Source organism: Arachis stenosperma, chromosome 2, assembly GCF_014773155.1.
Source record: "Arachis stenosperma cultivar V10309 chromosome 2, arast.V10309.gnm1.PFL2, whole genome shotgun sequence".
Taxonomy (NCBI): Eukaryota; Viridiplantae; Streptophyta; class Magnoliopsida; order Fabales; family Fabaceae; genus Arachis; species Arachis stenosperma.
In genome coordinates, this window is record NC_080378.1 from 7,831,017 (window position 1) to 7,856,188 (window position 25,172).

At 39.1% G+C, this 25,172-nt stretch overlaps 2 non-coding genes across 2 annotated transcripts; both read left to right on the plus strand.

The window, feature by feature from the left end:
* Nucleotides 1-14,041: 14,041 nt before the first annotated feature.
* Nucleotides 14,042-14,149, plus strand: LOC130964019 (small nucleolar RNA R71). The gene has a single exon (XR_009080132.1). It is a non-coding gene; the product is annotated as a small nucleolar RNA R71 (small nucleolar RNA).
* An 8,330-nt stretch (nt 14,150-22,479) lies between these two features.
* Nucleotides 22,480-22,587, plus strand: LOC130964020 (small nucleolar RNA R71). Its single transcript, XR_009080133.1, has one exon. It is a non-coding gene; the product is annotated as a small nucleolar RNA R71 (small nucleolar RNA).
* Nucleotides 22,588-25,172: the final 2,585 nt, after the last annotated feature.

The window sequence follows — 25,172 nt, forward strand, 5'->3', positions numbered from 1 at the left end:
TTTTGATGAGTTGGATTTACCAGAAATTTTCTCAGTGGTGTCCACCAGATAGAGGAGTCTACCAGTATCCGCTAACTGCGAGGTAACCGAATATTACTGTCAAATTGGTTGGATTGTAGCAGTAGAGTAGGGATTAGCATCAGGCCAGGGTCCTATACTGGAGGGTATCGATCGATCGGTTACGGTTCGATGAGGTTAGTCATGAAATTAATGTTTTGTTATTTTAAATACTCGCTGTGTGGTAAATCTTGGTATTTTGTTACACATTTTTTTATTCAGTTTGCATGGAGGGTGTACGATGACCCTGCGCTGTAGGCCCTGTGCCCACACTGGTTCCGTGATGAGGTGGAGTGCGGTACATGGTTGTCGGCCGTTCCGCTAGCCTGCTTAAACATTGTCTGGTTTCACCATGTTGATCGAGTGAAACGGCAGTTCAATGGGAAGCAGCCAGTGCTAGGCATTCCAGTGAATCTTGACAGGTATGAATGGTGGTTAATTTCTTCAAAGTTATGCTAGCTGCGGCACACTCGGCAAGTGCATGACGGCACGAATAGTGGAGGGATTGGAATAAGCCGCAGTCACACGTACCCTCCGATAGCCGAACACGGAAGGAACCCCCCCAGCCCTCAAACGGCTCAAGCTCCTCCACAACAAACACGGAGGCCTGCCTGTCGCAGTGAGTGACACGCATCTTCGATATCCCTTCTCTGTTCTTCTCAATGGCGGCCAAGAGTCTCTGTGAGAATCGGCATCTAGCAGCCAATTGTGACTGCGCCTCTCTGCCCTTCGTCACGAACAACTTCTGTAATCTCTCGTACGTGATGTGCACAATGGCAGAAATTGGCAAGTACTGGGTGCCTTTCAACACTGCATTGATGCATTCGGACAAATTTGTCGTCATGTGACCAAACCGACACTCGCTGTCGCAATGTTGTAGTCAAATCTGCTTCCTAAAACGACCAGCCCAGTCAACCATCACCGGCGAGACTCCTCTCAACGCATCCATGTACCACTCGTAACCTGCCTTGCTTGGACTATAAGCAGCGTTAATGAGGTATCTCTTGCCCTCGACTGACTTGAACCGAGTCATGAAATTCGCAGCTATGTGTCTTATGCAGTAAGCAGGTAGGCTCTTGGGGGATGCCAACCACTGTCATCGGAGCTAAGCGCGGCCTTGATAGGCTGAGATCTATCGGAGATAACCAGCAGGCCGTCTTGTGAGATGACGTGACGTCTCAGATTAGTTAGGAAGAACGACCATGACTCGGTGTTCTCGGACTCCACAATGGCAAAAGCAATAGGCAGGATGTTGTTACTCCCATCTTGCACCACCGCAATAAGCAACACACCACCATACCTTCCATACAGATGCGTACCATCTACAGAGACAAAGGGCTTGCAATGCTTGAAGGCTTCGACACATGACGGAAAAGACCAAAATACCTTGTCGAACATACTGTAGTCACATACCAGGAGGTGTCCATCGTAGAATGGTTTGATGCGTAGGTCACAAATGGTACCAGGAAAATAGCTCTGTAGTGCCCGAAGCAACTTCAGAACCTTATTGTATGACTCTTTCCAATCCCCATAGATTTGTGCAATTGTCTTCTGCTTGGCCACGGTCGGAACAGGTGTCTCCGGAACACGCTCATCCTCATTCCCTCTATCGGACAAGTCGCTGCCTCCACTGTCTGCCACGTAATCCTCGTCCGACTCCTCCTCGCCCTCCTCTGCCTCATCCACTAGAACGACGACATGAATGGGCGGTGGTGCGAGGGGTCAGTCGTCTTGCACATAGGCCGAGTGTACGGAAGGACCACTGCCACTGTGTCCCACCTCTGCAGAAAGCTCCATGACTTGCTCCAGCATGATCCTCCCATGGATGTCGAACATCACTCGCACATGCTCGTCCCCTTGAAGTCAGAATAGTCGAAACTGGAAGACTCTATTACCCATAGGGGCCAGCAACCTATACGCCACCCTTCCGATTTCCCTCATTTCTGTTCCACCGAGCTTGCTCAATATCAAACTCCTCAAATCGAACAACGTCTCCACAGGCTGAGTGCGAAACAATATCGGATCCTCACACTCAAATGTCACCCCGTTGTCGCCGTTTCTTATACGACAATTGGGATAAATAAGCACAACTATGTACGGACTATTACTGACCATTAATAATGCCTTGTGTTTGTGAAAAATATGAGACACAAAAAGGATAGAAAAAGTTTGTAAAGAATACTAAGGGTTAAACATCCTTTTATAGCTAGTGGGACTCTACTCCATGTATCTCTTTTATACTGTAAACGAGATGAACATTACATGTATCTCATTTACAATATAAAAATATAAAAATTCGTAGTTTTTTATGAAGATCTGTTATTGATTTTTTTATATCCTTTTTTTATTATTTGCTTTATTGCTTTTAGTTAAATGAACTTAGTCAATTATTTTTGTCCAAGTGATGTCTTGGACTTATGGCATATACATATGATATAATATAAACTATTAAATTGTTTTTTTTAATTAATTTGAGAATAATTATAAAATTCATTTTATTTGTTAATTTTTTTTTACATTTTTTTATAATTTACAAGTTATGTTTATATTTTGTTTTATAATTTTATAAATTATAATTTTATTATAATCAACCAAATTAAAGTAAAAATTACGAGCTTATTATCTTGCTCATAATATAATTTTTAAATAGAAACAAGATAAAAAAAAAAGATGAGCGATTTTGCTATAAAAGAATGCCAACAATTAGCTGATGAGTGATAAGTGATAAATAAAACCAAACCAACATCATTTATGTTAAAATTGCTTCTGTAACAAATTAAAGCTTTTAATACGCTTGGCATCATTAACATAGGAGAACAAGCAAAAAGGTAGAGATTAGAGAAACAATAGTCTCGTGAAATTATATATATTTAAAAAAAATTATAAAATTGGATTTAATCATTATATTATGGATTTTAATCTTCTTTTGCCAGTCTTAAAACGTACTTCTAAAAAAATTTAAAAAGTAAAAGAAAAAGAAATTAGTATATGACAAATTTTTATACAAATCTGTGTTTTATTGTTATATAAAGAGTAAAGACATTTAATTTGATTTATCATTCTTTCTTCTTTAAGTTTTTTTTTTCGTTTTTCGACCATGCACTGTTGGATGAATACCTTCAGTGTAGTGTTTTTGGGAAATCCCCACCTTTCATTATGCTGTCCTGCTTTCGGACATCTTTGTATTTTATTTTTTTAATAATTAATGGAATATAACCTACTATCTTTGGAAAAAAAAAAGAGTAAAGACATCTTCATTTAAGTAGTTATATTAATTAACTATATTATTGTTTTATGATGATTATGATGGTTTTTTTCTTTTTTGGTGGAAGGAGAGGGGTCAAAACCCCAAACAACAAAAGAGAAAAATTAAGAGAAATCTAGACAGAGTTTTTTGTCCTAACAACACCAATACAATTAGAAATAAGTGAATACATTATAATAGAAGAAAGGGTATCATAAATATGAATCTCTAACGACAGAACTTGGCCCTGTTTTGCCATATAATCTGCTACCAAATTTGTTTTTCAAAGGTTGTCAGTTAATACTAGAGATTTGTTTTTTTGGCTGGATAGTTTAATCCAGTTGAAGAGTTTGTCTTCAGAGTTGGAGATATTTTGGATTTCTATCTCCCTTCTTTAGTACATATAATTAGTTGATTCTTAATTTTGTCTCCATCCCAAATCGTGTTTTTTATTTTGGTAGAAAAATCAACAAGTTTGGAATAATATTTATAGAACTTTGCAGCTTCTTCTAGTGTCTCAAAAATTATCCCCACCTTTGGGACAAATCTTTCATCCACAACACAGCTGGTTTGCACAGTAAACCAAAAACGTCATTAAAGGTGAAACAATTCTATAATACTTACCGAATCGAAAGGTTACTCACAGTAAACGAAAGATAATCCATTATACAAAACTAAATTCGAAACAACTCTGTCTACAATTTAGATATTATCAATTCAATTCAATTCAGATTCAGATCACCTCTGTCCATTCAATTCAATTCAAATAAAATTAGCAATTGCATTCCATTGAATTCGATTCAAAATTTAATAATCTAAACCTCATCAAATTGATGCGTTTTGGAAGAATAATCCAAATTGCACTCATTCAACTGACTTGAAGTTGATTTATTCATTGTTTCAATTCAAAGTCCAGATCGAAGAAAAAAACAAAGAAGAAGTAGAAGAACGACGAAGCTAATTACGTCAAAGTCAATCTAGATTCATAATGCAGAGAACAAGGAATTTTATTAGGTTGAAAGAGAAGAAGAAGAAGAACGAAAACACAAGAAGAGAACAAGGTTTACGTTCAAAAAAATTTATCATGTAGAAAAGATTTACGTTATATACGTTATATGAGGCGCGTGTATAACAAACGACTGTGGGGTGGAGGAATGCGCGTGTGGAGGAAGTTACTTGGATAACATCCATGTATTTTTTACATGGATGTAGAATTTTTCCCTTATTCAAATATTATTTACAAAAATAAATATCTTTTGAATAATTTTTTTTATGAGTGTAATTTTTATTACAGATTTTGGTATGATTATTCTTTCTATTTTTATCATTATTTAAATATATATATTAGAGATTTAAATTTTTCTAAAGTGAAAAATTAAAAACATAATTATCCTTAAATTAAAATAATAGAATTTACACGGATCACACCTAATCATAATTACAAATTCAACATGAATTAGTGATTAATTATCTATTTTGTCATTTTACAATTTTTTTTCCATATATTAGTACTAGGACAACTATTTGTTAAGATTTGGTCAAAATTTAATTTAGTAATGGATTAAATAATGGCAATAATTATGAATATGAGTGCATGGTGTGTTGTTCACAAATGTGAATCTGCGTTGTTCAATAACCTGCAAAATGTAGGTACATTTTGCTGGGGACGAAAACAAAAAATCTGCAACTGCTGCAAAACGCAGAAGCAGCTTTTGACTAGTCTGGGGTTCCCAAAATGCAGCTTGTGTTTGGTAGGCGAAGAAGGCAAGTCGCAGGTTGCGATTGACAGCTTCCATCCTTGCATGCGCGACAGGTGTCCCCATGGGTGATAAATCCGGTTTTTATAACCCCAAGCGCAAGTGTTTGTGTGTGTGAACTTTGAAGAAGAAGCAAGAGTGAAACATTGACGAAGTTTGTGTTGGGAGTTGAAAGCAAGAGTGAAACTCATGGTGCATGAAATAACAAATGACAACGGACATTCATAAACAAAAGTCACTCCTTTGTGTGTGTCTGATATAATCTCACCGTTATAATACATTCGCAAGTTGGTAATACCTTTCATAACTTCAATCTCACCTAACTCAACTTTTTGACACAACTAACTGCGAAAAAAATTTAGAACTATGACTTATATGCAAGAAAGAAGAATAGAAAGAGTGGAAGTGGAGTGAGGCATTCGAATGAATCCTACTTCGTATTTATAGACAGGACTCTTGATTAAAATATTTTTTTAATCAAAATGCAACCTGCATTTTAAGCTTTCGAAAAAAAAATCTGACATTTTAATAACGCAACCTGTGTTTTGTTTCTTTAAAAAAAAACCTAATACAAAACCAAAAACGCAATCTGAGTTTTGTTTTTTTTTTTAAAATAAAATATTGCCCTCCCCCAGTAAACGCAGCCTGCATTTGAGCTGAAACGAAATAAAAAAATTTGAAAAACTTCAAAAAAAAACTAAAATGCAGGTTGGGTTTGTATAATTTGTCCATAAAAAAAATTAAAAAAAAAAGAATAAAAGGCAGGTTGTGTTTTGAATTGACACTATAATAGTAAAAAAATTTTGCCTATACCCATTTCATTGCACTACACCAACATTTTTTCCATAAAAAAAATGAGCCAGATTTGGTTCCTCCATTATAATACCTTTTGTGGACATTTTATTCCTCAAATTTGATAGTAATTTTCAAAAGTAATTTATTAAAAATAGTTTTTAAAAAATAACATTTTAAATATTATAATGGAATGAAGAAGAATGGATTATCTTGCTCCACATTAAAGACAAACATAAACAAGTGTATGCAAACCAAATTCGTAACATACCCAACCAACTCAACTTTGAAGAGAGTACATTTCTTAGAAAATCCATAAACTAGTACCACCCATTATATATAGGAGGGCTCCCTATAAGGTTTTTATTGTATATACATTATATAAGCAACTAATAAAGCGGCCTCTTTACAACAATAGCAATTCAACGGCCTCTTTCGGGCCTCTACCGTATGCCTCATAAGGGAGTGGCTTGAACTCCCTCTATCAATTCTGTGCAATAACGGGGTGAAGATCTTCCATGATGCCTGATATAGTTAAGCACATTACATTAGTCTTTTAAGGATATATGAAACATTGTATCAAACCATGTAACAAGTTGTTACCTCTAATTCATCTCTACGAACGAATTGTTGCTGATCGCCTCTAATCCTGCAAAACACGATACAATTACAATTGTTATTCAACTCAAATATGTTTCTTTCGAACTATCAAACTGATTGGTAAGTCTACCGTTAGTGTTATTATGTGGCTTGGATGTATAATAAAAGAATGATAGAAAAAAAATTGATAATTCATAAAACATGAACTGGGAAAGTGAACATACATGTCGAGAATGAGATTCTCATGAGCATCCTCAATGGTAACCCCTTCTTTCCGCGTAGAGCAATTCCTGTTCGCTTTGATGTGTGGACATATTCAAATTACCTAGCTTGTACTGCAACAACAGCAGATATCATGGATTTGTAAAAGTCTTATGCAGCAAATGCATAATCTAAATCTAACATATAATGGTTTTTTAATACACTTAACATTAAATTATCAAGTGAATGAATACAAGAAATCAATATATGGAGTGCACTTCTTCAATGATTCGGCAAGAAGATTTAGTCTAATTATTACAAGTTGAGATAAAAATAAAATAATTTTGGATTTAACCGTGCCAATTCCGCATTTAGATATCACAAAATTTGATTCCAAACAGTGTATTGGGAGATCTATATTTGCTATATAAACATCAAACTTCCAATCTCAATGAATGCATTTGACAATATAGAGAATCGTTGAAATGTAGGCGATCATATACCATAAGCTTCATGTAAATAGTTTCTAAAAGGCTGTAGGCAGATACGAAACCCATTTCTCCGATGCTTCTGACCTAGACATGCACAAGTTTACAGTGAGGTTTTGTTTTGCAGGAATCGATATTTAGATGAATGAGGAAAAGTATTTACTAGAAAACATTTATATTCACTTTCAAAGCCGATAAAGAACAGGTATCTATGTTTGTCATGTTTGCGATTATGGATTATTGAGATGATCAACATCTTAATACTTTTTATGTATGAAGAGATAACACCCAAAAATGAAAAAGGTACGGTACCAGAAAATTTCTAAAAAATTTCATGAGGAACATCCTTGAAAATATCATTAGGAACATCCTTGAATTGAACTCGTATCTCTGTTTTTCTAGAATCTAAGGCCTTCCCTACTTTTAGTATGAAAGGAACACCTGATGCCAAAAAGAAAATCATGGAATGCATGACGAGATAATTATGTTTATTTTCCTTTGAGAAGAAAATGCTAAAGATTTTATCATACCTTCCCATCTTTCATTGTGTATGCACAGAATAACAGATGCAAAAGTTGGAGTGTTCGACTCATCAGGTACGGCTGGGTGGTGCACGAAATTGTGATCATCAATGGCGCCATCAACATGGTACGCTCATTGCAATCTCAACTCTTTATCACAACTTCGCACAACTAACCAGCAAGTGTATTGGGTCGTCCAAGTAATAAACCTTACGCGAGTAAGGGTCGATCCCACAGAGATTGTTGGTATGAAGCAAGTTATGGTCACCTTGTAAATCCTAGTCAGGCAGACTCAGACGGTTGTAAATGAAATATGAATAAAAGATAAAGATAGAGATACTTATGCAATTCATTGGTAAGAACTTCAGATAAGCGAATGGAGATGCTGTGTCCCTTCCGTCTCTCTGCTTTCCTACTGTCTTCATCCAATCCTTCTTATTCCTTTCCATGGCAAGCTTATGCAAGGGTTTCACCGTTGTCAGTGGCTACCTCCCATCCTCTCAGTGGAAATGTTCAACGCACCCTGTCACGGCACGGCTATCCATCTGTCGGTTCTCGATCAGGCCGGAATAGAATCCAGTGATTCTTTTGCGTCTGTCACTAACGCCCCGCCCTCAGGAGTTTGAAGCACGTCACAGTCATTCAATCATTGAATCCTACTCAGAATACCACAGACAAGGTTAGACCTTCCGGATTCTCTTGAATGCCGCCATCAGTTCTAGCCTATACCACGAAGACTCTGATCTCACGGAATGGCTGGCTCGGTTGTCAGGCGAGCGCTCGGTTGTCAGGCGATCAACCATGCGTCGTGTATCAGGAATCCAAGAGATAAACATTAGAGCCTTGTTTGCTTGTAGAACAGAAGTGGTTGTTAATCACTTGTTCATAAGTGAGAATGATGATGAGCGTCACATAATCATCACATTCATCAAGTTCTTGAGTGTGAATGAATATCTTGGAATAAGAACAAGCTGAATTGAATAGAAGAACAATAGTAATTGCATTAATACTCGAGGTACAGCAGAGCTCCACACCTTAATCTATGGTGTGTAGAAAATCCACCGTTGAAGATACATAAGAACAAAAGTGATCATTGGCTTCGGTCCCAGAGAGGGAACCAGAAAAACCAAGATGAAAATACAATAGTAAAAGGTCCTACTTATAGAAAACTAGTAGCCTAAGGTTTACAAAGATGAGTAAATGACATAAAAATCCACTTCCGGACCCACTTGGTGTGTGCTTGGGCTGAGCAATGAAGCATTTTCGTGTAGAGACTCTTCTTGGAGTTAAACGCCAGCTTTTGTGCCAGTTTGGGCGTTTAACTCCCACTTTGGTGCCAGTTCCGGCGTTTAACGCTGGAATTTCTAAAGGTGACTTTAAACGCCGGTTTGGGCCATCAAATCTTGGGCAAAGTATGGACTATCATATATTTCTGGAAAGCCCAGGATGTCTACTTTCCAACGCCATTGAGAGCGCGCCAATTGGGTGTCTGTAGCTCCAGAAAATCCACTTCGAGTGCAGGGAGGTCAGAATCCAACAGCATCTGCAGTCCTTTTCAGTTTCTGAATCAGATTTTTGCTCAGGTCCCTCAATATCAGCCAGAAAATACCTGAAATCACAGAAAAACACACAAACTCATAGTAAAGTCCAGAAAAGTGAATTTTAACTAAAAACTAATAATATACTAAAAACTAAACCAAATATACTAAAAACATACTAAAAACAATGCCAAAAAGCGTACAAATTATCCGCTCATCACAACACCAAACTTAAATTGTTGCTTGTCCTCAAGCAACTGAAAATCAAACAAGATAAAAAGAAGAGAATATGCAATGAATTCCAAAAACATCTATGAAGATCAGTATTAATTAGATGAGCGGGGCTTTTAGCTTTTTGCCTCTGAACAGTTTTGGCATCTCACTCTATCCTTTGAAACTCAGAATGATTGGCTTCTTTAGGAACTCAGAATCTAGATAGTGTTATTGATTCTCCTAGCTAAGTATGATGATTCTTGAACACAGCTACTTATTGAGTCTTGGCTGTAGCCCAAAGCACTCTGTCTTCCAGTATTACCACCGGATACATACATGCCACAGACACATAATTGGGTGAACATTTTCAGATTGTGACTCAACTTTGCTAAAGTCCCCAATTAGAGGTGTCCAGGGTTCTTAAGCACACTCTTTTTGCCTTGGATCACAACTTTATTTCTTTCTTTTTCTTTTCTTTTTCTTTCTCTCTTTTTTTTTTCTTTTTTCGTTTCTTTTCTCTTTTTTTTTCGTTTTTTTTTGTATTCACTGCTTTTTCTTTCTTCAAGAATCATTTGATGATTTTTCAGATCCTCAGTAACATGTCTCCTTTTTCATCATTCTTTCAAGAGCCAACATTCATGAATCACAAATTCAAAAGACATATGCACTGTTTAAGCATGCATTCAGAAAAGAAAAGTGTTGCCACCACATCAGAATAATTAAACTGTTATAAAATTCAAAATTCATGCAATTCTTTTTCTTTTTCAATTAAGAACATTTTTTTATTAAAGAAAGGTGATGGATTCATAGGACATTCATAACTTTAAGGCATAGACACTTAAGACACTAATGATCATAAGACACAAACATGGATAAACATAAGCATGAAAATTCGAAAAACAAGAAAATAAAGAACAAGGAGATTAAAGAACGGGTCCACCTTAGTGATGGCGGCTTGTTCTTCCTCTTGAAGATCTTATGGAGTGCTTGAGCTCCTCAATGTCTCTTCCTTGTCTTTGTTGCTCCTCTCTCATGATTCTTTGATCTTCTCTAATTTCATGGAGGAGGATGGAATGTTCTTGGTGCTCCACCCTTAGTTGTCCCATGTTGGAACTCAATTCTCCTAGGGAGGTGTTCAGTTGCTCCCAATAGTCTTGTGGAGGAAAATGCATCCCTTGAGGCATCTCAGGGATCTCATGATGAGAGGGGTCTCTTGTTTGCTCCATCCTTTTCTTAGTGATGGGCTTATCCTCATCAATGGGGGTGTCTCCTTCTATGTCAACTCCAACTGAATAACAGAGGTGACAAATGAGGTGAGGAAAGGCTAACCTTGCCAAGGTGGATGACTTGTCCGCCACCTTATAGAGTTCTTGGGCTATAACCTCATGAACTTCCACTTCTTCTCCAATCATGATGCTATGAATCATGATAGCCCGGTCTAGAGTAACTTCGGACCGGTTGCTAGTGGGAATGATTAAGCGTTGGATAAACTCCAACCATCCTCTAGCCACGGGCTTGAGGTCATGCCTTCTTAGTTGAACCGGCTTCCCTCTTGAATCTCTCTTCCATTGGGCGCCCTCTTCACAAATGTCAATGAGGACTTGGTCCAACCTTTGATCAAAGTTGACCCTTCTAGTGTAAGGATGTTCATCTCCTTGCATCATAAGCAAGTTGAATGCCAACCTTACATTTTCCGGACTAAAATCCAAGTATTTTCCCGAACCATAGTAAGCCAATTCTTTGGATCCGGGTTCACACTTTGATCAGGGTTCTTGGTGATCCATGCATTGGCATAGAACTCTTGAACCATTAAGATTCTGACTTGTTGAATAGGGTTGGTAAGAACTTCCCAACCTCTTCTTCGGATCTCATGTCGGATCTCCGGATATTCACTCTTTTTGAGTGAAAAAGGGACCTCGGGGATCACCTTCTTCAAGGCCACAACTTCATAGAAGTGGTCTTGATGCACCCTTGAGATGAATCTCTCCATCTCCCATGACTCGGAGGTGGAAGCTTTTTCCTTCCCTTTCCTCTTTCTAGAGGTTTCTCCGGCCTTGGATGCCATAAATGGTTATGGAAAAACAAAAAGCACTACTTTTACCACACCAAACTTAAAAGGTTTGCTCGTCCTCGAGCAAAAGAAGAAAGAAGAGAGTAGAAGAAGAAGAAATGAGGAAGAAGGGAATGGCTTTGTGTTCGGCCAAAGAGGGGGAGAAGTGGTGTTTAGGTTGTGTGAAAATGAAGGGGTGAGGAAGGGTTTATATAGGAGAGGGGGGCTCATGGTTCGGTCATGTATGGGTGGGTCTGGGAAGGAAAGTGGTTTGAATTTAAAGGGTGAGGTAGGTGGGGTTTTATGAAGGATGGATGTGAGTGGTGAAGAGAAGGATGGGATTTGATAGGTGAAGGATTTTTGGGGAAGAGGTGTTGAGGTGATTGGTGAATGGGTGAAGAAGAGAGGGAGTGGTGGGGTTGGTGGGGATCCTGTGGGGTCCACAGATCCTGAGGTGTCAAGGAAAAGTCATCCCTGCACCAAATGGCATGCAAAAATGCGTTTTGAGCCAATTCTGGCGTTAAACGCCGGGCTGGTGCCCATTTCTGGCGTTTAACGCCAGGTTCTTGCCCTTTCCTGGCGTTTAACGCCAGTCTGGTGCCCCTTTCTGGCGTTAAACGCCCAGAATGGTGCCAGACTGGGCATTAAACGCCCATCTGCTAGCCTTACTGGCGTTTAAACGCCAGTAGGTTCTTCCTCCAGGGTGTGCTATTTTTCTTCCTGTTTTTTATTCTGTTTTTGCTTTTTCAATTGATTTTGTGACTTCTCATGATCATCAACCTACAGAAAACATAAAATAACAAAGAAAAATAGATAAAATATGACATTGGGTTGCCTCCCAACAAGCGCTTCTTTAATGTCAGTAGCTTGACAGAGGGCTCTCATGGAGCCTCACAAATGCTCAGAGCAATGTTGGAACCTCCCAACACCAAACTTAGAGTTTGAATGTGGGGGTTCAACACCAAACTTAGAGTTTGGTTGTGGCCTCCCAACACCAAACTTAGAGTTTGACTGTGGGGGCTCTGTTTGACTCTGATTTGAGAGAAGCTCTTCATGCTTCCTCTCCATGGTGACAGAGGGATATCCTTGAGCCTTAAACACAAAAGATTCTTCATTCACTTGAATGATCAGTTCACCTCCATCAACATCAATCACAGCCTTTGCTGTGGCTAGGAAGGGTCTGCCAAGGATGATAGATTCATCCATGCACTTCCCAGTCTCTAGGACTATGAAATCAGCAGGGATGTAATGGTCTTCAATTTTCACCAGAACATCCTCTACAAGTCCATAAGCTTGTTTTCTTGAATTGTCTGCCATCTCTAGTGAGATTCTTGCAGCTTGTACCTCAAAGATCCCTAGCTTCTCCATTACAGAGAGAGGCATGAGGTTTACACTTGACCCTAAGTCACACAGAGCCTTCTTGAAGGTCAATGTGCCTATGGTACAAGGTATGGAGAACTTCCCAGGGTCCTGCCTCTTTTGAGGTAATTTCTGCCTAGACAAGTCATCCAATTCTTTGGTGAGCAAAGGAGGTTCGTTCTCCCAAGTCTCATTTCCAAATAACTTGTCATTTAGCTTCATGATTGCTCCAAGGTATTTAGCAACTTGCTCTTTAGTGACATACTCATCCTCTTCAGAGGAGGAATACTCATCAGAGCTCATGAAAGGCAGAAGTAAGTCCAATGGAATCTCTATGGTCTCATTTTGAGCCTCAGATTCCCATGGTTCCTCATTAGGGAACTCATTGGAGGCTAGTGCACGCCCATTGAGGTCTTCCTCAGTGGCGTTCACTTCCTCTCCTTCCTCTCCAAATTCGGCCATGTTGATGGCTTTGCACTCTCCTTTTGGATTTTCTTCTGTATTGCTTGGAAGAGTACTAGGAGGGAGTTCAGTAATTTTCTTGCTCAGCTGTCCCACTTGTGCCTCCAAATTTTTGATGGAGGACCTTGTTTTAGTCATGAAACTTTGAGTGGTTTTGATTAGATCAGAGACCATGGTTGCTAAGTCAGAGTGGTTCTGCTTAGAATTCTCTGTCTGTTGCTGAGAAGATGATGGAAAAGGCTTGCCATTGCTAAACCTGTTTCTTCCACCATTATTGTTGTTGAAACCTTGTTGAGGTCTCTGTTGATCCTTCCGTGAGAAATTTGGATGATTTCTCCATGAAGAATTATAGGTGTTTCCATAGGGTTCTCCTAGGTAATTCACCTCTTCCATTGAAGGGTTCTCAGGATCATAGGCTTCTTCTTCAGATGAAGCATCCTTAGTACTGCTTGGTGTATTTTGCATTCCAAACAGACTTTGAGAAATCAAATTGACTTGTTGAGTCAATATCTTGTTCTGAGCCAGAATGGCATTCAGAGTATCAATCTCAAGAACTCCTTTCTTCTGATTAGTCCCATTGTTCACAGGATTCCTTTCAGAAGTGTACATGAATTGGTTATTTGCAACCATTTCAATTAGTTCTTGAGCTTCTGTAGGTGTCTTCTTCAGATGAAGAGATCCTCCAGCAGAGCTATCCAAAGACATCTTGGATAGTTCAGAGAGACCATCATAGAGAATACCTATGATGCTCCATTCAGAAAGCATGTCAGAAGGACATTTTCTGATCAATTGTTTGTATCTTTCCCAAGCTTCATAGAGGGATTCTCCTTCCTTCTGTCTGAAGGTTTGGACTTCCACTCTAAGCTTACTCAATTTTTGAGGTGGGAAGAACTTTGCCAAGAAGGCATTGACTAGCTTTTCCCAAGAGTTCAGGCTTTCTTTAGGTTGTGAGTCCAACCATGTCCTAGCTATGTCTCTTACAGCAAAAGGGAATAGCATAAGTCTGTAGACCTCAGGGTCAACCCCATTAGTCTTGACAGTGTCACAGATTTGCAAGAACTCAGCCAAAAACTGATGAGGATCTTCCAATGGAAGTCCATGGAACTTGCAATTCTGTTGCATTAGAGAAACTAATTGAGGCTTAAGCTCAAAGTTGTTTGCTCCAATGGCAGGGATAGAGATGCTTATCCCATAGAAGTCGGGAGTAGGTGCAGTAAAGTCACCCAGCACCTTCCTTGCATTGTTTGCATTGTTGTTGTTTTTGGCTGCCATGGGTTCTTCTTCTTTGAAGATTTCTGTTAAGTCCTCTACAGAGAGTTGTGCTTTAGCTTCTCTTAGCTTTCGCTTCAAGGTCCTTTCAAGTTCAGGGTCAGCTTCAACAAGAATGCTTTTGTCTTTGTTCCTGCTCATATGAAAGAGAAGAGAACAAGAAAATGTGGAATCCTCTATGTCACAGTATAGAGATTCCTTGAGGTTTCAGAGAAGAAGAAAAATAGAAGGAAGAAGGAGAAGAATTCGAACTTAGTTAGACAGAGTTCAAATTGTGCATTGAGGAGGAGTGGTACTGCATAAATAGAAGGATGTGAGAAGAGGGGAAGAGATTTTTCGAAAATTAAGTTAAAAAGATTTTTTAAAAAAAAAATTTGAAAAACTTTAATTGATTTTTGAAAATCAAGAGTGGGAAAGAAATCAAGTAATTTTTGAAAAAGACTTTGAAATTAGAAATCAAAAAGATATGATTGAAAAAAGATGTGATTAAAAAGATATGATTGAGAAGATATGATTTGAAAACAATTTTAAAAAGATTTGATTTTAAAAATTAATAACTTGGCTATCAAGAAAAGATATGATTCAAACATTAAACCTTTCTCAACAGAAAAGGCAACATACTTGAAATGTTGAATCAAGTCATTAATTGATAGCAAGTATCTTTGAAAAAGGAAAGAAATTGATTTTGAAAACATTTGATTGAAAAGATATGATTTGAAAAAGATTTGATTTTGAAAAACTTTGAAAACTTGAAAAAAATTTGCATTAAAAACAGAATCTTCCCTCTTGTGCCATCCTGGCGTTAAACGCCCAGAATGGTGCACATTCTGGCGTTTAACGCCCAATGCTCTACCTTTTTGGGCGTTAAACGCCCAACCAGGCATCCTGGCTGGCGTTTAAACGCCAGTCTGTCCTTCTTCACTGGGCGTTTTGAACGCCCAGCTTTTTCTGTGTAGTTCCTCTGCTGTATGTTCTGAATCTTCAATCCTCTGTATTATTGACTTGAAAAGACACAAATTAAAAATATTTTTGGATTTTTAATAATAAGGAATAATCAAAATGCAACTAAAATCAAATAACAATGCATGCAAGACACCAAACTTAGCAGTTTGTATACTACTGACACTAACAAGATGAGAATGCATATGAGAAACACAAAACACTCAAGTCAATAGAATTCAAAGATCAGAGCAATGAAATCATCAAGAACATCTTGAAGATCACTTAAGACACATGAATGAATGCAAGAAGAACAAAATCATGCAATTGACACCAAACTTAAAATGAGACTCTAGACTCAAACAAAATTTTTTTTTTTGATTTTTCGAAAATTAAGTGGAACAGAAAATAAAGATATCAAAATTCTTAATGAGAATTCCAGGAATCATGCAGTGTTAGTCTAAAGCTTCAGTCTAAAGAAGTTAGACATGGCTAGCCAAGCTTCAGCAGAACATTGCATTCTAGAGCTAAATTGATGAAGATCAATCAGCTTTGGTGATGATAAGAACATCACCTTGAAACACTAGAATTCATTCTTAAGAACTCTGAAGAAAAATACCTAATCTAAGCAACAAGATGAACCGTCAGTTGTCCAAACTCAAACAATCCCCGGCAACGGCGCCAAAAACTTGGTGCACGAAATTGTGATCATCAATGGCGCCATCAACATGGTACGCTCATTGCAATCTCAACTCTTTATCACAACTTCGCACAACTAACCAGCAAGTGTACTGGGTCGTCCAAGTAATAAACCTTACACGAGTAAGGGTCGATCCCACAGAGATTGTTGGTATGAAGCAAGCTATGGTCATCTTGTAAATCCTAGTCAGGCAGACTCAGGCGGTTGTAAATGAAATATGAATAAAAGATAAAGATAGAGATACTTATGCAATTCATTGGTAAGAACTTCAGATAAGCGAATGGAGATGCTGTGTCCCTTCCGTCTCTCTGCTTTCCTACTGTCTTCATCCAATCCTTCTTATTCCTTTCCATGGCAAGCTTATGCAAGGGTTTCACCGTTGTCAGTGGCTACCTCCCATCCTCTCAGTGGAAATGTTCAACGCACCCTGTCACGGCACGGCTATCCATCTGTCGGTTCTCGATCAGGCTGGAATAGAATCCAGTGATTCTTTTGCGTCTGTCACTAACGCCCCGCCCTCAGGAGTTTGAAGCACGTCACAGTCATTCAATCATTGAATCCTACTCAGAATACCACAGACAAGGTTAGACCTTCCGGATTCTCTTGAATGCCGCCATCAGTTCTAGCCTATACCACGAAGACTCTGATCTCACGGAATGGCTGGCTCGGTTGTCAGGCGAGCGCTCGGTTGTCAGGCGATCAATCATGCGTCGTGTATCAGGAATCCAAGAGATAAACATTAGAGCCTTGTTTGCTTGTAGAACAGAAGTGGTTGTCAATCACTTGTTCATAAGTGAGAATGATGATGAGCGTCACATAATCATCACATTCATCAAGTTCTTGAGTGCGAATGAATATCTTGGAATAAGAACAAGCTGAATTGAATAGAAGAACAATAGTAATTGCATTAATACTCGAGGTACAGCAGAGCTCCACACCTTAATCTATGGTGTGTAGAAACTCCACCGTTGAAGATACATAAGAACAAAAGTGATCATTGGCTTCGGTCCCAGAGAGGGAACCAGAAAAACCAAGATGAAAATACAATAGTAAAAGGTCCTACTTATAGAAAACTAGTAGCCTAAGGTTTACAAAGATGAGTAAATGACATAAAAATCCACTTCCGGGCCCACTTGGTGTGTGCTTGGGCTGAGCAATGAAGCATTTTCGTGTAGAGACTCTTCTTGGAGTTAAACGCCAGCTTTTGTGCCAGTTTGGGCGTTTAACTCCCACTTTGGTGCCAGTTCCGGCGTTTAACGCTGGAATTTCTGAAGGTGACTTTGAACGCCGGTTTGGGCCATCAACTCTTGGGCAAAGTATGGACTATCATATATTGCTGGAAAGCCCAGGATGTCTACGTTCCAACGCCGTTGAGAGCGCGCCAATTGGGATTCTATAGCTCCAGAAAATCCACTTCGAGTGCAGGGAGGTCAGAATCCAACAGCATCTGCAGTTCTTTTCAGTCTCTGAATCAGATTTTTGCTCAGGTCTCTCAATTTCAGCCAGAAAATACCTAAAATCACAGAAAAATACACAAACTCATAGTAAAGTCCAGAAAAGTAAATTTTAACTAAAAACTAATAAAAATATACTAAAAACTAAACCAAATATACTAAAAACATACTAAAAACAATGCCAAAAAGCGTACAAATTATCCGCTCATCACAACACCAAACTTAAATTGTTGCTTGTCCTCAAGCAACTGAAAATCAAACAAGATAAAAAGAAGAGAATATGCAATGAATTCCAAAAATATCTATGAAGATCAGTATTAATTATATGAGCGGGGCTTTTAGCTTTTTGCCTCTGAACAGTTTTGGCATCTCACTCTATCCTTTGAAACTCAGAATGATTGGCTTCTTTAGGAACTCAGAATCCAGATAGTGTTATTGATTCTCCTAGCTAAGTATGATGATTCTTGAACACAGCTACTTATTGAGTCTTGGCTGTAGCCCAAAGCACTCTGTCTTCCAGTATTACCACCGGATACATACATGCCACAGACACATAATTGGGTGAACCTTTTCAGATTGTGACTCAGCTTTGCTAAAGTCCCCAATTAGAGGTGTCCAGGGTTCTTAAGCACACTCTTTTTGCCTTGGATCACAACTTTATTTCTTTCTTTTTCTTTTCTTTTTCTTTCTCTCTTTTTTTTTTCTTTTTTCGTTTCTTTTCTCTTTTTTTTCGTTTTTTTTTTGTATTCACTGCTTTTTCTTTCTTCAAGAATCATTTTGATGATTTTTCAGATCCGCAGTAACATGTCTCCTTTTTCATCATTCTTTCAAGAGCCAACATTCATGAATCACAAATTCAAAAGACATATGCACTGTTTAAGCATGCATTCAGAAAAGAAAAGTGTTGCCACCACATCAGAATAATTAAACTGTTATAAAATTCAAAATTCATGCAATTCTTTTTCTTTTTCAATTAAGAACATTTTTTTATTAAAGAAAGGTGATGGATTCATAGGACATTCATAACTTTAAGGCATAGACACTTAAGACACTAATGATCATAAGACACAAACATGGATAAACATAAGCATGAAAATTCGAAAAACAAGAAAATAAAGAACAAGGAGATTAAAGAACGGGTCCACCTTAGTGATGGCGGCTTGTTCTTCCTCTTGAAGATCTTATGGAGTGCTTGAGCTCCTCAATGTCTCTTCCTTGTCTTTGTTGCTCCTCTCTCATGATTCTTTGATCTTCTCTAATTTCATGGAGGAGGATGGAATGTTCTTGGTGCTCCACCCTTAGTTGTCCCATGTTGGAACTCAATTCTCCTAGGGAGGTGTTCAGTTGCTCCCAATAGTCTTGTGGAGGAAAATGCATCCCTTGAGGCATCTCAGGGATCTCATGATGAGAGGGGTCTCTTGTTTGCTCCATCCTTTTCTTAGTGATGGGCTTATCCTCATCAATGGGGGTGTCTCCTTCTATGTCAACTCCAACTGAATAACAGAGGTGACAAATGAGGTGAGGAAAGGCTAACCTTGCCAAGGTGGATGACTTGTCCGCCACCTTATAGAGTTCTTGGGCTATAACCTCATGAACTTCCACTTCTTCTCCAATCATGATGCTATGAATCATGATGGCCCGGTCTAGAGTAACTTCGGACCGGTTGCTAGTGGGAATGATTGAGCGTTGGATAAACTCCAACCATCCTCTAGCCACGGGCTTGAGGTCATGCCTTCTTAGTTGAACCGGCTTCCCTCTTGAATCTCTCTTCCATTGGGCGCCCTCTTCACAAATGTCAGTGAGGACTTGGTCCAACCTTTGATCAAAGTTGACCCTTCTAGTGTAAGGATGTTCATCTCCTTGCATCATAAGCAAGTTGAATGCCAACCTTACATTTTTCGGACTAAAATCCAAGTATTTTCCCGAACCATAGTAAGCCAATTCTTTGGATCCGGGTTCACACTTTGATCAGGGTTCTTGGTGATCCATGCATTGGCATAGAACTCTTGAACCATTAAGATTCCGACTTGTTGAATGGGGTTGGTAAGAACTTCCCAACCTCTTCTTCGGATCTCATGTCGGATCTCCGGATATTCACTCTTTTTGAGTGAAAAAGGGACCTCGGGGATCACCTTCTTCAAGGCCACAACTTCATAGAAGTGGTCTTGATGCACCCTTGAGATGAATCTCTCCATCTCCCATGACTCGGAGGTGGAAGCTTTTTCCTTCCCTTTCCTCTTTCTAGAGGTTTCTCCGGCCTTGAATGCCATAAATGGTTATGGAAAAATAAAAAGCACTGCTTTTACCACACCAAACTTAAAAGGTTTGCTCGTCCTCGAGCAAAAGAAGAAAGAAGAGAGTAGAAGAAGAAGAAATGAGGAAGAAGGGAATGGCTTTGTGTTCGGCCAAAGAGGGGGAGAAGTGGTGTTTAGGTTGTGTGAAAATGAAGGGGTGAGGAAGGGTTTATATAGGAGAGGGGGGCTCATGGTTCGGTCATGTATGGGTGGGTCTGGGAGGGAAAGTAGTTTGAATTTAAAGGGTGAGGTAGGTGGGGTTTTATGAAGGATGGATGTGAGTGGTGAAGAGAAGGATGGGATTTGATAGGTGAAGGGTTTTTGGGGAAGAGGTGTTGAGGTGATTGGTGAATGGGTGAAGAAGAGAGGGAGTGGTGGGGTTGGTGGGGATCCTGTGGGGTCCACAGATCCTGAGGTGTCAAGGAAAAGTCATCCCTGCACCAAATGGCATGCAAAAATGCGTTTTGAGCCAATTCTGGCGTTAAACGCCGGGCTGGTGCCCATTTCTGGCGTTTAACGCCAGGTTCTTGCCCTTTCCTGGCGTTTAACGCCAGTCTGGTGCCCCTTTCTGGCGTTAAACGCCCAGAATGGTGCCAGACTGGGCGTTAAACGCCCATCTGCTAGCCTTACTGGCGTTTAAACGCCAGTAGGTTCTTCCTCCAGGGTGTGCTGTTTTTCTTCCTGTTTTTCATTCTATTTTTGCTTTTTCAATTGATTTTGTGACTTCTCATGATCATCAACCTACAGAAAACATAAAATAACAAAGAAAAATAGATAAAATATGACATTGGGTTGCCTCCCAATAAGTGCTTCTTTAATGTCAGTAGCTTGACAGAGGGCTCTCATGGAGCCTCACAAATGCTCAGAGCAATGTTGGAACCTCCCAACACCAAACTTAGAGTTTGAATGTGGGGGTTCAACACCAAACTTAGAGTTTGGTTGTGGCCTCCCAACACCAAACTTAGAGTTTGACTGTGGGGGCTCTGTTTGACTCTGATTTGAGAGAAGCTCTTCATGCTTCCTCTCCATGGTGACAGAGGGATATCCTTGAGCCTTAAACACAAAGGATTCTTCATTCACTTGAATGATCAGTTCACCTCCATCAACATCAATCACAGCCTTTGCTGTGGCTAGGAAGGGTCTGCCAAGGATGATAGATTCATCCATGCACTTCCCAGTCTCTAGGACTATGAAATCAGTAGGGATGTAATGGTCTTCAATTTTCACCAGAACATCCTCTACAAGTCCATAAGCTTGTTTTCTTGAATTGTCTGCCATCTCTAGTGAGATTCTTGCAGCTTGTACCTCAAAGATCCCTAGCTTCTCCATTACAGAGAGAGGCATGAGGTTTACACTTGACCCTAAGTCACACAGAGCCTTCTTGAAGGTCAATGTGCCTATGGTACAAGGTATGGAGAACTTCCCAGGGTCCTGCCTCTTTTGAGGTAATTTCTGCCTAGACAAGTCATCCAATTCTTTGGTGAGCAAAGGAGGTTCGTTCTCCCAAGTCTCATTTCCAAATAACTTGTCATTTAGCTTCATGATTACTCCAAGGTATTTAGCAACTTGCTCTTTAGTGACATACTCATCCTCTTCAGAGGAGGAATACTCATAAGAGCTCATGAAAGGCAGAAGTAAGTCCAATGGAATCTCTATGGTCTCATTTTGAGCCTCAGATTCCCATGGTTCCTCATTAGGGAACTCATTGGAGGCTAATGCACGCCCATTGAGGTCTTCCTCAGTGGCGTTCACTTCCTCTCATTCCTCTCCAAATTCGGCCATGTTGATGGCTTTGCACTCTCCTTTTGGATTTTCTTCTGTATTGCTTGGAAGAGTACTAGGAGGGAGTTCAGTAATTTTCTTGCTCAGCTGTCCCACTTGTGCCTCCAAATTTTTGATGGAGGACCTTGTTTCAGTCATGAAACTTTGAGTGGTTTTGATTAGATCAGAGACCATGGTTGCTAAGTCAGAGTGGTTCTGCTTAGAATTCTCTGTCTGTTGCTGAGAAGATGATGGAAAAGGCTTGCCATTGCTAAACCTGTTTCTTCCACCATTATTGTTGTTGAAACCTTGTTGAGGTCTCTGTTGATCCTTCCGTGAGAAATTTGGATGATTTCTCCATGAAGAATTATAGGTGTTTCCATAGGGTTCTCCTAGGTAATTCACCTCTTCCATTGAAGGGTTCTCAGGATCATAGGCTTCTTCTTCAGATGAAGCATCCTTAGTACTGCTTGGTGCATTTTGCATTCCAGACAGACTTTGAGAAATCAAATTGACTTGTTGAGTCAATATCTTGTTCTGAGCCAGAATGGCATTCAGAGTATCAATCTCAAGAACTCCTTTCTTCTGATTAGTCCCATTGTTCACAGGATTCCTTTCAGAAGTGTACATGAATTGGTTATTTGCAACCATTTCAATTAGTTCTTGAGCTTCTGTAGGCGTCTTCTTCAGATGAAGAGATCCTCCAGCAGAGCTATCCAAAGACATCTTGGATAGTTCAGAGAGACCATCATAGAGAATACCTATGATGCTCCATTCAGAAAGCATGTCAGAAGGACATTTTCTGATCAATTGTTTGTATCTTTCCCAAGCTTCATAGAGGGATTCTCCTTCCTTCTGTCTGAAGGTTTGGACTTCCACTCTAAGCTTACTCAATTTTTGAGGTGGGAAGAACTTTGCCAAGAAGGCATTGACTAGCTTTTCCCAAGAGTTCAGGCTTTCTTTAGGTTGTGAGTCCAACCATGTCCTAGCTCTGTCTCTTACAGCAAAAGGGAATAGCATAAATCTGTAGACCTCAGGGTCAACCCCATTAGTCTTGACAGTGTCATAGATTTGCAAGAACTCAGCCAAAAACTGATGAGGATCTTCCAATGGAAGTCCATGGAACTTGCAATTCTGTTGCATTAGAGAAACTAATTGAGGCTTAAGCTCAAAGTTGTTTGCTCCAATGGCAGGGATAGAGATGCTTATCCCATAGAAGTCGGGAGTAGGTGCAGTAAAGTCACCCAGCACCTTCCTTGCATTGTTTGCATTGTTGTTGTTTTCGGCTGCCATGGGTTCTTCTTCTTTGAAGATTTCTGTTAAGTCCTCTACAGAGAGTTGTGCTTTAGCTTCTCTTAGCTTTCGCTTCAAGGTCCTTTCAGGTTCAGGGTCAGCTTCAACAAGAATGCTTTTGTCTTTGTTCCTGCTCATATGAAAGAGAAGAGAACAAGAAAATGTGGAATCCTCTATGTCACAGTATAGAGATTCCTTGAGGTGTCAAAGAAGAAGAAAAATAGAAGGAAGAAGGAGAAGAATTCGAACTTAGTCAGACAGAGTTCGAATTGTGCATTGAGGAGGAGCGGTACTCCATAAATAGAAGGATGTGAGAAGAGGGGAAGAGCTTTTTCGAAAATTAAGTTAAAAAGATTTTTTAAAAAAAAATTTTGAAAAACTTTAATTGATTTTTGAAAATCAAGAGTGGGAAAGAAATCAAGTAATTTTTGAAAAAGACTTTGAAATTAGAAATCAAAAAGATATGATTGAAAAAAGATGTGATTAAAAAGATATGATTGAGAAGATATGATTTGAAAACAATTTTAAAAAGATTTGATTTTAAAAATTAATAACTTAGCTATCAAGAAAAGATATGATTCAAACATTAAACTTTTCTCAACAGAAAAGGCAACATACTTGAAATGTTGAATCAAGTCATTAATTGATAGCAAGTATCTTTGAAAAAGGAAAGAAATTGATTTTGAAAACATTTGATTGAAAAGATATGATTTGAAAAAGATTTGATTTTGAAAAACTTTGAAAACTTGAAAAAAATTTGCATTAAAAACAGAATCTTCCCTCTTGTGCCATCCTGGCGTTAAACGCCCAGAATGGTGCACATTCTGGCATTTAACGCCCAATGCTCTACCTTTTTGGGCGTTAAACGCCCAACCAGGCATCCTGGCTGGCGTTTAAACGCCAGTCTGTCCTTCTTCACTGGGCGTTTTGAACGCCCAGCTTTTTCTGTGTAGTTCCTCTGCTGTATGTTCTGAATCTTCAATCCTCTGTATTATTGACTTGAAAAGACACAAATTAAAAATATTTTTGGATTTTTAATAATAAGGAATAATCAAAATGCAACTAAAATCAAATAACAATGCATGCAAGACACCAAACTTAGCAGTTTGTATACTACTGACACTAACAAGATGAGAATGCATATGAGAAACACAAAACACTCAAGTCAATAGAATTCAAAGATCAGAGCAATGAAATCATCAAGAACATCTTGAAGATCACTTAAGACACATGAATGAATGCAAGAAGAACAAAATCATGCAATTGACACCAAACTTAAAATGAGACTCTAGACTCAAACAAAATTTTTTTTTTTATTTTTCGAAAATTAAGTGGAACAGAAAATAAAGATATCAAAATTCTTAATGAGAATTCCAGGAATCATGCAGTGTTAGTCTAAAGCTTCAGTCTAAAGAAGTTAGACATGGCTAGCCAAGCTTCAGCAGAACATTGCATTCTAGAGCTAAATTGATGAAGATCAATCAGCTTTGGTGATGATAAGAACATCACCTTGAAACACTAGAATTCATTCTTAAGAACTCTGAAGAAAAATACCTAATCTAAGCAACAAGATGAACCGTCAGTTGTCCAAACTCAAACAATCCCCGGCAACGGCGCCAAAAACTTGGTGCACGAAATTGTGATCATCAATGGCGCCATCAACATGGTACGCTCATTGCAATCTCAACTCTTTATCACAACTTCGCACAACTAACCAGCAAGTGTACTGGGTCGTCCAAGTAATAAACCTTACGCGAGTAAGGGTCGATCCCACAGAGATTGTTGGTATGAAGCAAGCTATGGTCACCTTGTAAATCCTAGTCAGGCAGACTCAGACGGTTGTAAATGAAATATGAATAAAAGATAAAGATAGAGATACTTATGCAATTCATTGGTAAGAACTTCAGATAAGCGAATGGAGATGCTGTGTCCCTTCCGTCTCTCTGCTTTCCTACTGTCTTCATCCAATCCTTCTTATTCCTTTCCATGGCAAGCTTATGCAAGGGTTTCACCGTTGTCAGTGGCTACCTCCCATCCTCTCAGTGGAAATGTTCAACGCACCCTGTCACGGCACGGCTATCCATCTGTCGGTTCTCGATCAGGCCGGAATAGAATCCAGTGATTCTTTTGCGTCTGTCACTAACGCCCCGCCCTTAGGAGTTTGAAGCACGTCACAGTCA